This window comes from Podarcis bocagei (genome assembly GCF_964188305.1).
Source record: "Podarcis bocagei genome assembly, chromosome: 7".
NCBI classification, from domain to species: domain Eukaryota; kingdom Metazoa; phylum Chordata; class Lepidosauria; order Squamata; family Lacertidae; genus Podarcis; species Podarcis bocagei.
This window is the reverse complement of record NC_138132.1, coordinates 14,962,536-14,978,129: the sequence shown is the minus strand read 5'-3', so window position 1 is coordinate 14,978,129 and position 15,594 is coordinate 14,962,536. Positions and strand designations below refer to the sequence as shown.

At 42.3% G+C, this 15,594-nt stretch overlaps 1 long non-coding RNA gene across 2 annotated transcripts in view; it reads left to right on the top strand.

Annotated features, from left to right (window-relative positions):
• The window catches only part of LOC308590631, a 36,950-nt gene extending 21,406 nt beyond the window's left edge, over nucleotides 1-15,544 (top strand). The window contains exons 2-6 of one of the 2 annotated variants that reach the window (XR_014009817.1): nucleotides 8,528-8,715; nucleotides 10,422-10,610; nucleotides 12,183-12,332; nucleotides 13,124-13,700; nucleotides 15,114-15,544. This is a non-coding gene — a long non-coding RNA (uncharacterized lncRNA). The remainder of the gene's footprint in view (nucleotides 1-8,527; nucleotides 8,716-10,421; nucleotides 10,611-12,182; nucleotides 12,333-13,123; nucleotides 13,701-15,113) is intronic. The other variant, XR_014009818.1, reaches the window with a different exon arrangement.
• Nucleotides 15,545-15,594: the final 50 nt, after the last annotated feature.

Sequence of the window (15,594 nt, the reverse complement as noted above, 5' to 3'; positions counted from 1 at the left end):
TTGAGAAAGTCTTATCTATGTAGTGACTAGATGGCTGAGTGGGAGCTGTAACACTCATGCAAGCCAGTAGTTCTTTAGTTTGTAGTAGCTATTAGAATTAAAAGAAATAAAATTAGAAATTAAAAGAAATAAAATTAGAAATAAAAAGAAGTATGCTTCACAGCTAGCTTCTGTGTTATTTATACTCTGCTGAGTCTGGTGCTTTCCAGGATTGGAAGGTCTCTGAAAGTGCTACAGTCGCCTAACCCAGTCAAGGCAGAATCAGTTATTGAGCCCAGTCACTGACATAGTTTGAAAGGGGTACTGACAAAATAAACATAATAAATAATAATGATAATAATAATGATACTACTACTACTACTACTACTACTACTACTACTACTACTAAACCTTTATTGTCACTACACCACCTATGTGCAGTGAAATTAAATGAGCCGGGGGGCCCCATACACTCAGTCTTCTTCATACTCTGTGTGCTTGTCGGAAGTAAATTGCACCACTATTTATTTTCCCATTCAGCAGCCCAACAGCTCACGGATAAAAACTTTTCATTAACCTGTTGGTGCGGCTGACTATACTTCTGTATCTCCTGCCCGAAGGTAGGAGATTAAGGAGGTGCTGGCCAGGTTGTGAGTCATCCCTATGAATTTTCCTCACTTTCCTGAGGCAGTGGTTTCCTGTGATGTCATTTAGTGAACTCAGAGGACAGCGCATGATGTCATGGGCTGTATGCACCACCCTCTGTAGGGACTTCCTGTCCGTGGCTGTCAAAACAGTGTACCACACTGTAATACAGTATGAAAGGACACTTGCTATTGTGGACCGGTAGAAGGAGATCATCAGGTTTTGTTTGACATTGTTCTTTCTCAAGACCCTGAGGAAATGGAGTCTTTGTTGGGCCTTCCTAACCACCTGGGTTGTATTGATTTTCCAAGTGAGATCTTCACAAAGGTAGACTCCCAGGAATTTAAAGGAAGAGACTCTCTCCAAACAGCCCCCCTGATCTACAACGAGGCTAGTTCCCCTCTTTTCCTCTGAAAGTCCAACACGATCTCCTTTGTCTTACTGATATTTAGGTGCAAGTTGTTCTCTAGGAACCATGTCAAGACTTTTTGAACCTCCTCCCTATACGCTGATTCATCTCCACCTGTAATTAGACCCATTATGGTGGTATCACCTGCAAACTTAATAAACACAGTAGATGGATCGGATGAGATACAGTCATATGTATATAACGAGAACAGGTAGGAATTCAGCATGCATCCCTGTGGGATGCCAATGCTGAGCTTCAGAGAGGAAGATGTAACAGGCCCAATTCTCACTATTTGTGTGTGATCCATCAGAAAGTCTTTAATCCAATCACAGATGGTAGAAGAAAGGTGTAGGTCCCTCAGCTTTCTAATAAGAATGTCCGGAAGGATGGTATTAAAAGCCGAGTTATAATTAATAAACAGCATTCTGACATAATTCCCTGGTCTCTCCCAGATGACTCGCTGCAAGGTGAAAAGCTGTGGCTATGGCATCATCTGTTGACCTATTTCTCCTGTAAGCGAACTGGTGTTCATCAAAATCTGGTGGAAAACATGTCCTAAGATGTTGAAGGACCAATCTCTCAAAGCATTTCATCATTACAGATGTCAATGCAATGGGTCTGTAGTCATTTAGGCAGTTAATTGCTGTTTTCTTTGGGACTGGGATAATGGTGGCCGCTTTAAAACATGATGGAACACAATCAGTCTGCAGGGAGATATTTAAAATCCTTGTCAGGACCCCTGTTAGTTGATCAGCACAGTTTTTATTTACCACTATCCTCATCACCCCATCAGGACCAGCAACTTTATTGGTATTCACTGCCCGCAATGCAGCTTTCATTTGATGGTCATATAGAATAAGTGGCTGAGAGTTTGTAGGCTGGCAGGCAGGAGCCGTGATATTTGATCTTTCTACTTCATAGCGGGCAAAGATGTTCAGCTCCTCCGCTAACACACCATCAGCTTTAACCAAGTTCCTTTTATTGCCCTTGTAGTTGGTTAGGTGCTGCAGTCACTGCCACACTTGTCTCGTTTTCTTATCGGCTAAGCAATTCTCCACTTTAAACTTATATTGTTGTTTTGCCGCTTTATGCCTTTCCTGAGCTTTGTTCTTTCCCCTCTGTATATGTCAGTGCTCCCTGCCTTGAAGGCATTATCCCAAACTTTCAAGAGTAAACTTATTTTAGCAGTCATCCAGGGATTACTGTTCACATAAACTCTAATGCACCTCTCTGTAGTTACATTATCTGTGCACACTTTGATATAGGAAAGTACAGCGTCTGTGTATCTGTGCAGATCTTGTTGTTGAAACACACTCCAAACAGTGCTTTCAAAACAGTCCTGGAGCTGACTGAAAGCACCCTCTGGCCAGATTCTGACTGTTTTTATAGCTGACTAAGTTCTTCTGCTTAGGGGAATGTACTTCGGACATAGAAAAATTGAGGAATGGTCTGATGAACCTAAGTGGGGAAGGGAGATTGCCCTGTATGCCTGCTTGGAATACACACGATCGAAAATATTCTTCCCTCTAGTGGGGAATTTCATATACTGTTCAAACTTAGGAAAGACTGCCTTCAGGCAGGCCTGATTAAAGTCCCCTGCCACAACAATTGCACCCTCTGGATGGATTTGCTGCTGCCTAGAAATGATGTTATATAACTTAGAAAGTGCCGCTCTGATATTAGCATCAGGTGGAATGTAAACGGCTATGATAATTGTCACAGTCACTTCTCTAGGCAGATAAAATGGCCTACATGTAACTGCCACCAATTCCACATCTGAGGAGCATTATGTATAAACTCCTCTGCTATTGATACACCACCCACCGTGAATATAAATACAGATTCCTCCACCTCTGGCCTTACCAGAATTACTGTCTCTGTCAGTTTTGGATGCTGCAATCTAAAGAGATATTTAGGAACTGGAACATGTGCAAAGAAGGGCTACAAAATTGATTTAGGATCTGGAAACCAAGCCTTATGTGAAATGGATGAGGAAGTTGGGTATATTGAGCTTGGAAAGGTGACAACTGAGAGGTCTCCTTTACAAAGTGTTAGCCATTGGACTGTGACCATTAACCTCAGGATTCTGTCCTGTCCTCAGTGCTATTCAACATTTACATGAAACTGTTGGGAGAGGAAATGCCAGAGCAACTCAGTGAAGGTTGGTTTCTTGAATTGAGTTTAAAATCCATGTGAGGACAAAATAGATTGCAAATATAATTTCATTCCATAGGAAACTTTGTGTGTGATTGTGTAAGTGAGAGAAGATTCTTAAGCAGTAGCTGTATTTGTAGGATTAAAGAGTGTGAGGCAGGGGAGATAGAGGGAAGCGCCAGAGAAACCAAAACTCCTAACAATACCTTGAAGAAGTCACAAGACAGAACTATACAGTGGTACCTCTAGATACGAATGGGATCCGTTCCAGAGTCCCGCTCGCATCTAGAGGTAAACATATCTAGCGACGGCACTTCTGCGCACGCGCGCATCACTTTTTGCCGCTTCTGCGCATGCGCGTGACATCATTTTGAGCATCTGCGCATGCGCAAGCGGCTAAACCCGGAAGTAACGTGCTCCGTTACTTTCGGGTTGCCGAGGACCACAACTCGAAAGCGCTCAACTCGGAGCATATTTAACCCAAGGTATGACTGTACACAGTTATCTGGGTGTAGAACCCTCTGAAATCAGTGACACTTACATCTAGGAAGACAGGTATAGAATTGCATTGTAATCCCTTTGAAATAAATGGTTACTACTTCCACCAACAGTGCATAGGAGTGTGCTGAAATACCTACACTGCCTCCAATCTTTCCACCCAAATTTATTCATTGGTGAGCGATGGGGTGGAAACATGAGAAGCATATTTCGCTTTCAAGGAAGTAACCAAACTTCCTTTGAAAGTGCAGGTAGAACATAGACATTGTGGGTTATTTTGCCCTGCCTGAATTTGTCAAATCTTCTTCTCAAGTAGTCTAACCTGCTGGCCATCACTGCCTCTTGTGGAAGTTAGTTCCATGATTGAACTATGTATAAAATTTTATACAGCACATAGCTTCTGAACTGCACTAAGCATGGTTTTTCCCCTCCTTTCAACTATCTCAGGTAAAATATTTATGAAATTATGGAGTAATTAAAAAGTAGAATACTCCGTCTTTAACTTTATTAAACACAAGCAAAATGAATATCACGGTCCAGTTTACAGGCGGTTGATGTCCCGGCTGAGGATGTCGGGACCAGGGGCAAGACAGCTGGGTGGGTGCAGGAATGAGAGTCCAGAAGCTAGGAGTCTGGCAGCCAAGAGTCCAAGGGTCAGAGAACTGGGAATCATGAAGCCAAGGGTCCAGGGGTCCAGAAGCCAGTAGTCAAGAAGCCAAATGCAGCAAGGCAGGAAGTGTGTTGCTGAGGCAAAGAGGCAAAGGGAAATGCTGACCTAATATCCCCTCCTGGCTCTTGCCACCAGCTGCTGTGAGTTACCAATTGGCCTCACCTGTGTGGCCGCACCTTGCCTCTTCAGAAAAAACTTAGGAAAGCCCCAGTCCTGAGAAGCCCTACCGGTCATAGGCCCTGGCTTCTGAACACACTCCTGCCAATAAATAAGATCAATTAGATTATCTTCTCCAGGACAATCCTTCCAGCCAAATATATTTATTGGGACGGTTGGGAGGGGACACTTGAGAAGCACCTTTGGCTATCAAGGAAGGAGTTGCATTGCTAAGTAGGTCTAACATGAAATAAAGAAAAGCACCCCAAGATAGACAGCTTAGTGCAGAATGTCCTCTGTGACTTCTGTACTGTGTGGCTAAAAAATGCCTTGAGTGGTGGTATGAGCAGGAAATTCCTCTGCATCCAAAGCAATGGAAAAAGAAGAAGAAGACAGGCAAAAAGAGAGCACAGCCAGAGCAGTTTCCAGCATGTCAACTGGGGAGAGAGGCATGAGGCTACAATGGGAGTGAGCTACTGCCCTCCTGTCATGATAGTCCTGTACCTTTGCACAGGAGGGGAGAGACTTCATCAGGCAAGGCCTCATTCCACCTGCCTTGCCCCACCCCCTGGCCCTGGGATTCTTCATAAGGAAGCTGTGCCTGGAGGAAGAACTGTGAGGGGAGAGACTTCATCAGGCAGGGCCTCCTTCCACCTACCTTGCCCCACCCTCCAGTCTCTGCTTCTCATTTTGTATTGTATTATGTTGTGCACTGTGGTTTGCTGTTGTTTTATTGATTGGAGTTTAGAAATTACTTATTGTAACTGATTGAGGGGATTTCTGTTTAATTTTAAAATGCTGATATTTAATATTATTCTATATTATTTTAATGAATGTTGAATGTTATTTTATTTGCATATTGTATATCGTATTATGCATATTGTCTTATTTATATGATATTAGCCCCTCTGAGCCTGGCTTTGGCTGGGGACAGCGGGATACAAATAAAATTTATTATTATTATTATTATTATTATTATTATTATTATTATTATTATCTGATCAGCTGCTCCAAGAAGGATGCTGTAGTATTTCACAGTTCTTCTCATCTTTTGAAAATGGAAGATGGGATTTGAAGCAGGTATAAACAACTAGCTGGGTTCAATTCAAGACAATGTGGCTAAGGACAGTCATCACTAAACAGATCAGCTGAGTCAAAGTATCACTCCCTGTCCCAACAATCTGACACAATTAGAATAAGGAGAGACAAAGTTCCATAAATTGATTTAATTAGCTCTCAGTGATGATCTTGGAGCCATTGTATTCTATTCAGTGTGTACCGGTGTGTCCCTGGCACCTTTCAACAGTCTTGAGCTATGTCTAGCTTTGCCAGGTGAGCAGTCACCTGAGCAGTACCTTGAGGCTCTCATTGCACTTTGATTAGTGGCCTGAAAGATCAGAAAAAAGTATTTCTCTCCTTCCAACTCAGTAAGACTTCACATCAAGCAAGAAGAAAGACAGAGGCACTGGCTCAGAAAAGACCTTTATCCAGCAAGGACCCAGCAACTTCCCATAGTCCTTTGGATGTGATACTATTAACAGTTTGCGCACATGTCTGTAGCAAATGAGGGCTAAAGGTAGGCACTGAAGAATATGGTTGGCCATCTTAGCCATTGCTGTTAGTTGTTCTGTTTTAATGATGGGCATAGTCAGATGACCTCAACTGACTTGGTAGCCTTCTTTGAACAAGTTGCTCATTTGGAGCTGTCCGTAGTCCTGCAGTATCCCTACCAGGGGGAGTTGACACCTTCCCTGCTGCCCTGCACCAATGCATGAGACAGCTGCCTCATTTTCTGACAGATAATCGTCTGTACTCTCACTATCCAAAACCTTTCAGGATTCTTTAAGAAGTTTCTGCTTTAGAATTGCTATGTAGATACAATCTCATAAAACTGAATCGTATGCTTTTAAAATAAGAAAAACTTAAAAATCAAGATTACTAAAGAAAAATTGAAGAGTTGTAGTGGCCTGGCTGCATAAAACAACAAAGTCTCAGAGAAGCGCTGTATTAGATTCAATGTACTGCATCAGATTCAACTTTAGCCACTTTATTAATTATTACTGAAAAACACTGACCACATGCACACAGTATTCAAATAATCAGTTAGGCTCCTGTGCTTTCTGGGAAGTCTACCCTGCAGGGAGTAAGGCTAAGTTAATCCTCCGGAGGAACTGAAAACCAAATTTAGGCAAATTCAGAAAATGTGGGCAGGTCTAACTCTTGTATGGAAGGAGCCTTCCCCAAGAGAGCGAGTTGTATACTCTAGCCTCCAATTGTGGCTCTCTGAGAAAAGACAGCGAGAAAAGGACTCACTACTTGTTAGGTGAACCTTGGGTATCAGGTGAAAGTGATGGTAAAGGAAAATGACCCCTGGACGGTTCATTCCAGTAGAATTTGACTTTGGAGTGTGGCCCTCATCTCCACTTTCAGGCCGAGGGAGCTGGTGTGTGCTTGCCTACAGTTTTATGGTCCATGTGGCCAGCATGAATAAATCGCTTCTGGTGCATAGAGGACTGTGATGAGTGCCTGAGTGCACATAAACACCGTTTACCTTACCTCAGCAGGGGTATCTATTTATCTACTTGCACTGGTATGCTTTCAAACTGCTCATTTGGAGGATCTGGGACAGAGCAAGAGGAGCTCACCCGTAGTGCGGATTCGAACCGCAGACCTTCTGATCAGTAAGCCATTGAGGTTCATTGGTTTAGGCCTCAGCACCACCTGCATCCCTTTGGGTATTAACCCAACATGTACACCTAGGTCCCACTGCTCCATGCTTTCCCAACATTTTTGTAGCAGGTCAGAATCCCCCGCAAGGAATTAAGGATTGGCAGATGTCTGAAGTGTGCCCTTAACCCCATAAAAGCCATAGAATGCCTATTGTTTTTCACCGCAACCTCATCACCTGCCAAGATGCAGAAGAAGCCAATGGGACCAATTTCTGTCTACTTTCTTTTTCAGTAGCTCTCCATCTCATCAGCTTTGTTCTTATGTATTTCCTCTGGAGCAAAAATAAAAAGCCTCCCACAATCAGAATTTCCTTTACTTCCAGATACATATCCTTACATTCTACGTCTGTCTTACTTGTCTTCACATGAAGAGATTGATTCACCACCCCCACTCTTTTTCTGTGTGGTGCAGTAACAGCTTTTGGGGGTAATTTGGAGCTGGACAAACAATGTCTCTTCCTCAAGTGGCCTTTGCCTATGGCCTGGTACCTCCCACTCGACTGGTTCAGAGAATGGCCATGTTTGTGTAGCTCCCTAATGCAGGAAGCTCCATGGCCACTGCTGGCTCCAATCAAGACCTTCCTCATCATTGTGTGGGTGACTAATTCATACCTGGCACTCTCTCAGTCATTGGCACATTCAACTCCTGAAGTCTCACTTCATCCCTTTTATCTTTTGGAAACCACGGCCATGACAGCAGGATCAGTTTTACTGCTGAAAGCCTCCATTGCATCCATGTGCACCCACAACCCCTTCCATATGGATCTATTATCCAGGCTTTTCCTGACGGAGCATCTCGACCCCTGTCATTCAGTCCAGACACTGAGATCCAGCTCTCAGGGCCTTCTGGTGGTTCTCTCACTTTGAGAAGTGAGCTCTGAGGGAAGCAGGCAGAGGGCCTTCTTGGTAGTGGTGCCGACACTTTGCAATGACCTTCCATCAAAAGTCAAGTGGATAAGTAACTATAAAACCTTCAGGTGACATCTGAAGGCAGTCCTGCATAGGGAGGTTTTAAATGTTTGATATTTGATTATGTTTCTGTATATGTTTGAACCTACCCAGATTAGCCAGGGTGACCTAGTCAGATGGGTGGGGTAAAAAAATTAAATATTATTATTATTATTATTATTATTATTATTATTATTATTATTAGGAAGAAATCTGAGAAGCTTCTATCAGCAACTAATGAGATGTTAGAGAAATAATTCAGACAATTCCAAGAGTGAGCTTTTATTTTTCGTATGTCCGTCTTCATCTTTGTACTGAACAAACAACTCCAATTCACAGACCTCCATGAACTATTTGTTCCCAAGTGTTACTTGTGACATGAATCCATGGCCATTAAATCTCTCCAGACAAGCCTCTACCTGCATCAATTCATTTGATGATCCTTCTCTGCTCTGAGTCTCCTATTCTTTCTAGAATGCTGAAGGCACTCCTAAGCGCATGCCTCCTCTTGGCCCCACTTTCTGCAGGTAAGATGGGGAACATCTGATTATCTTTAGAGGACGCTGAAGAGAACTTGGTTCTTGGGAGGAAAGGGGAGTTAGGAGTGTAGATCAACACCATAGAGAGCAATCACTGCTGGGTTACCAAGAGAAAGTAGGGGAGAGTCAAGTCAAGAGATTATTTCTTGTGATGTTATACAGATAAACAATGTCATGTAGAAAAATAATGAAATATTCCACTCTAACATGAAAGCTGCATTTCAGCAATACACACAAAATGTGGATCACTCTCTGTGTGTCTGTGTGTGGTGGGGGGGGGGGTAGGGACACAGAGGGGGGATTTGCAAAGGCAAGAGATTGCCAGATGAAAATGTTGGGCATGATTTCAAAGTGCAGGGAAAGTGCTAAGAAGATGAATAAGCTTTTCTTTACTGGGAGAGGTGGAGAAAATATGCCTTAAAAATAGGATAAAATAATAATTCCATTGGAATGGAGAGAAAAGGTTGCTTAGGAAAGGAAGGGGAAGAAACCAAAGTATGGCCATTGCAGGAAGAAATTAAATACATTTTACAAAGAAAGACACCTTCAAGTCTACTCCTTGGAACAGAACACATCAACCCACTGGTGAGGATCCAGATCCACAACTACTACAGTGGTACCTCGGGATGCGAACAGGATCTGTTCCGGAGCCCTGTTCACATCCTGAAGTGAACGCAACACGCGTCCACGCGTCTGTGCATACGTGGGTCATATTTTTCCACTTTCCTGTATGCACGTATCGTCATTTTGACCCCCTGCACCTGTGTGCGCGGCGAAACCCGGAAGTAACGCACACCGTTACTTCCAGGTCGCCACAGAGTGCAACCCGAAATAGTTAACTTGAAGCACATTTATCCCAAGGTATGACTGTGGAAATGTGGGGCGCTGAATGTGATTTGAGTGCCAGACAATGATCCAGAAGGCTAGGCTTTGAATCTTCACTCAGCCACGAAGCTCACTGGGGGATCCTAGACCAGGCACTTTCCCTCAGCTTAACCTACCTCACAGGAATCTTCTGAGGATAAAATGGGGAGGGGAAAACCATGTACACTACCTTGAGCTTCTTATATGAAATGGCTGTGGATAAATAAATGAATTCGAAAAATAAGAACTTGACAGCAAGTGAAATTGATAAATTGGTTCATCCCTAGTCTAGGATCCTGTCCTAACACTTGCCAACTCAATGACTATGGGAAGTACAAATCAGGACCACACCACAGCAACACTCTGGCTTACTCTGGGCTCCAGCAACTGTTATTTGAAATATGCTACTTTTGATATTGGAGGTAATACATAGCCATCATGCTTAGTAGTCTTAGTAGTCTTATTCTCCATCAATTTATCGAATCCTCTTTAAAAGTCATTGAAATTGGTGGCATTCAATGCCTCTTGTAGAAAATTCCATAGTTCAATTGTGCTCAGATCTAAGCTTGTGACCAAACAGTGGGAATAAAATGTATTTAAGTGAGAGTCTGAATGGGAGGAAAAGTTGGCTGTGGGGAAGGGAGGGTACACCTTCCCACTTCTTGCAAATAATTAAACCAGTGTTCTGAACAACGGCTACAATAGTTTTAATTAATGAGTGTTTTACTCATTACATTTCATTCTCTTCTATTAAAATGCTTATTAAATTGAACACTTTTTAATTTAAAAGATTTAATTCACAATCACCTCTTCCTCTGTGTCTCATTAAGCAAACAGCAAAACGAAATGATGATGATGATGATGATTCATGAATCTTTTCCTCCTGTCCTCAGCGGTATTTCTGGAGTGCAAATATAAGTTTAATGGGACTGGAATAACATCTAAAGGCAGTGCAGAAACATCTTGTAATAATAATGTTATATATACCTGTTCTGCCAGTATTCTGCGTACAAATATAGGTAAGATTTGCCTGTCTTTTTGTCTTTTGCTGTTGGATTTGACCCAGGTTAAGATATAGGTGAACTTTAAGGGTTCTATTAGCATATAGAAATCTATGCTGGAACAACTCACCTATGAAAAAAGTGAGGTGAGGAAGCTGTGACACTTCAGCTGTAGATGAATTAGAACTCCCATCAGCCTTATCTAGCCAGGCCACCAGTCAGGGATGATGGGTGATGCAGTCCAGCAACATCGGAATTAAAGAATGAATGGCTTGCATATGAAAATGGGGAATCTAACATCACCTGATCACAAGCAGTGGCTGAATTTGGGTGTTGATCACCAAGCTTGGAGAACTTGATTTGCATCAACCAGAAATCCCTATTGAGCCAAACCAATGAACTCCAGTTTAGTTTTGGTTATCAAACTAGGACAAGAAGCCTGCAATATAAGCTGAATATCCCCTTTGCCGTAAATGACATTACAATTGAGAATCCTTTCACAGATGTATAAAAAATAGTCAAAAGCTGAGCAACCAGAATGGGAGATGAAGATGCTTCACAAATTCATGGCTCCTTATCCCCCCTCAAGTAATTTTGAAAGAATTCTCAGTGATGAAATGATGAGGAAGCAACCAGCATGAAAGAAGTATTCCTGTAGTTCACCTCTTATAAAGGGTTTTAGTTACCCAGCTTGATTCAAAGTGGGTCCCTCCACCTTGATGGTCTTTGGTTCCTACTTCAACCATTGGTTCAGGTTGATTTGATCCCTTTGCTTGTTCCTGATTCATCCACCCCTTCTACCCAGGAGGGAGTGGGTGCCATTTTGTGGTTCATCTCAGTGCCAAAATGCCTAGGGGCAATCCTGGGTGGGATGCTGCTTACTTGACCATCTGTTCCTACATCACTGCTACATTCTTGGAGGGAGAGGGGCAAGGGGGTAGTAAGGTTGGTGTAATGCAAGTGTCTTGCCAAGTGTCTTGTGTTGGGCAACAGGAGCTCAGGGAAGCATGCCCCGAACCTGCAAACTGTTTGGACCGACTAGAAGAGAGAGTGCAGTGTATGGCAGATGTATTGTCAGATGTATAGAAAAAGGCATGATTCTTCATGCAACAAATTTGACCTAAAATGAAATTCTGAATAAATTTCAAATTTAATGCATTTTGCAAATTAATTGTTAACATAAAAAGAGAGGCTGGTTCTATGGATTATGGAGGCAAGAGACTACTACTTGTGGTTGACAGCTGAACTCTTAAGTGCCTGCAGAAAACCTTTCTTTTCCACCAGACCATTAAGAATACACTAGTTTATTGAAATCTATTTACTTTTAATATTGTATCTTTTATGTATTACAACTGAAAAACATTTGATATCTCTTTCCTTTTACGATATAGCAGTGTGCACAAATTTAAATAAATAAACAGAACCTTACTTTAGATTGCCAAATTGAATAATACTTTCCATATTGTTATTTGAAAAGGTCCTGATTCCGACAACACAGAAAATTGGAAGCATTGTAATGAATGTGCTTTAGGAGCAATGGACCGCATTTCCCCCCAGATCCTGATAGTTCTTTAAAATTCTTTTTCACAGTTAAACCTGAAGTGCAAATTGAGAATACTTGTTTGTCATCCAGATATTGTTTCCCAGGCGATTACAGCTTCACTGCAGTGGATGGTAAATTCTTTGAGATGAAGATGCAATGCTGCAACACTGACCTGTGTAACAATGAAACTCTCAGCCGTAAGTTTCTGCATCATTGTAGAATCATTAACATGTTAGGGCTTGGATCCTTAGTCAATCAACAGTACTCAGAGGGACCTTCTAGGCAGCTTTGTCTCTGCCTGAGAAGGGATGGGTTACCTTTCCAGCCAGGTCTCTCCTTGTTCCTGTCCTTTGAAGTAGCACCATGAAGGATCAGATATAAAATTGGATACCTAAGCTCCTGAACAGCTCATAAATAGCTTATGGTCCCTTCAAGTTCACTTTCAATTGGATGTTTCAAATATGGACCTTACAACCAACCTATCTTATCCAAGTGTCCTCCTGAATCACCCTTGAGCTAGTTCTTCTCTGTCCTTTAATTGACAAGTACTACTTAACACAGAAGGGACGGGGGTGGCGCTGTGGGTTAAACCACAGAGCCTAGGACTTGCCGATCAGGAGGTCGGTGGTTCGAATCCCCGCAATGGGGTGAGCTCCCGTTGCTTGGTCCCTGCTCCTGCCAACCTAGCAATTCGAAAGCACGTCAAAGTGCAAGTATATAAATAGGTACTGCTCTGGCGGGAAGGTAAACGGCGTTTCCGTCCGCTGCTCTAGTTCTCCAGAAGCGGCTTAGTCATGCTGGCCACATGACCCGGAAGCTGCACGCTGGCTCCCTCAACAAATAAAGCGAGATGAGTCAGCCACGACTGGCCCTAGTGGTCAGGGGTTCCTTTACCTTTTTATCTAACCCATCAGTTATAATTGTGCAAATATAAGCCCCTACCTTACAGCATTCTCTGACATTTATTTATTTAATTTTTTGAATTTAGGAACCACCCTGTACCTGGGTGTCTCAGGGCGGTTCACAGAAACTCTCGGATAGCTCATTACTGAAGAGCAGAAGAAAGACAGAATCTCTGAACAAAAATGGGGGACTAAGAGCCTATATTTTCAGAGAGGCTACAGCATAATCGATGACATGAATACATTCCGAGAGATTAAAAGGAAAATAAAGTTCACACTCTCCCACCCCACTTTGGGTAAAGGTCATTCATCTCAGAGACCAATGGTGACTTTGTCCCATGCTCAGCTCTGAACCCAGATTGTTTCTAGATCACGTTTTCATCCAAGAACACTTGCAGCTGCCCCTGATGAGGCTTCCAGGCACTAAGTTCCTAGGCTAGATTCCATTTACATAACACAGAGATACAAAAACAGACAAAGACATTAACATGCTCACTTTACATTTGATCTTGGAAGTTCCTGATCGCAACATGCTGGCTGAAAATGGTCTGCAGTGCCCATCCTGCTTCTCCAAAGGAAAGAAAAAGTGTAAAAGTGAGAAGACCGTCAACTGCCTTGAGAATGAGACCCAATGTGTTGATTTTAGAGGAGCTCTTCATAAAGGTAACATTGCTATTCCGTCAGGGGAAAAGGCCTAGTCATCGCCTGGGTCACGCAGACTCTGTCCTGATCTCCTTCTGTCCCTTCCTTCCTCTCTTTTTCTATTGCACGTTGCTGGAAAGTGTGTGGGGTCATATCTCTTAGTGGCTGCACTGCACTCTTCCTTAGTGTTTTGCCTGCCTGGACTTTGCCCTTTAACTTTCATAATGCCACTTGCTTGTCTAGAAGCAGGATTCAGATTCTGATGTTTATATTAAATACGCTTCTGGACAAAAGGGGAAAGTGCATTCATTGCTCCACCGCAGTTGCTCTTGATCTTTCTACCACTGGGATGCAGTTCAGGACAAAATGTGTGCCTCTTTCTCAAAAAGCATATTTATTGGGTAAAGAAATGTAACTAAATATCCTTAAATACTGTGACAATGAGCAGTATCTAGCTAGGTGCTCTGTATCCTCCTAAAAGCTACTCCCAATCAACAGTGTTTTTGAGGAATAATGCTCTTTGGAAAGGGACCAAATTTACCACACCCTTCCTTCCTGAAAAGTAGAGGGGATCGGGAATGAACAAGGGAGGGCTATATGGGCTGATTTGCCCCAGGAAGTAAGAGGCAGAGTCCAGGCCATTTGAGCTGCCTCTGCCCTACATTTCCCCCCCTCATCCTTCTCCGGCCCTTTACAGCCTAGGCTTTGCTAGTTTCACTTTTGAGGGCGGAGTAAGAATTCGGACAGGAGTTCCTGATCGGCTTTTGGAAACCCCCTTTCCCGCCAGTTCATGTTAGTTGTGTTTAAACACATATATGGTAAAATAAAAGGAGGATTCTCTGGATGCTTAGGTCACAGTTTGGGACACTGAGGCAGCCTCAGTTGGCATCCAACCATCCTGAGAGACAATGGAATGCAACTCCAGCTTTTTATGTGGCTACATCACACTGTTGACTCATGCCAGGATCACACACTCAAGGCTCACAAACAAGGGAAGGGAGTGTTGTTTTCCAATACTGTTGTGTGGCCACAGCATGTGCCTTTTAACAGGGCCAGGAGATGGCAGGGATAGAATTCCTTGCATTTTAATGCAAATCACCTGACCACAAGAATTTGATTTTGTTAACATATTAATTAGGGCAGTTTATAAAACCTCTAATTTCATAATATTTTATAAATAAAACCTGTTTATTAATAAACTTCATGTCTTGAGACTCCTTTGGGTATGATGCCAGTCTGAGTAGTTTTTTTACCTTAACTCCTAATGTTGAAAATTTTGTACATTCATGTTATGATGGAATTATCTTATTTCTCAGATTTCTAAATAAACACTTTTTAAAACTAACGTGTTAAAATTCTCATTCACCATCACAGGCACCATCTCCTATTCCCTGGGAAAAGGACTAAAGTCAACACTTCTTTTCTTTTTTCCAGATACCTTCTTTATCACCTTTTTCACTTTCAAAGGTTGTTCAACAACAAATCTTTGTACCATCCGCAAAAATGGAAGATTTCTTATTGCAACTGGGAGATTTGTTCTTACAGTTACCGAAGAAAGCTGTTATAGTGCTTCATGAATCTCATACCAGCCTGAACAGGAAGGCTAAATGGGACAGTGTAGACCTCCTCCTTGTGTATTCCATATTCTATGGCAATGAAGGGAAATTGGAGGCCTGGTGGTGAAATCCAGGACTCGGGATCTCTGTTTCTTTCTTGCTTACTTTGGTAAAGGAAAACAAGAGCAGAGAAAAGGGGGTCAGAATGTGGGGATTGTGAATTCTAAATACAAGGAACTCTGTAGTGTATGATAAAAAAAATTCATTATGATCATTATAATGCAAAATAAATGGTTAAGAAAAATAAAATGCTGGTTCTTGGAACTGTTTCTTTCAGATACAAATGCAATTATTATTAA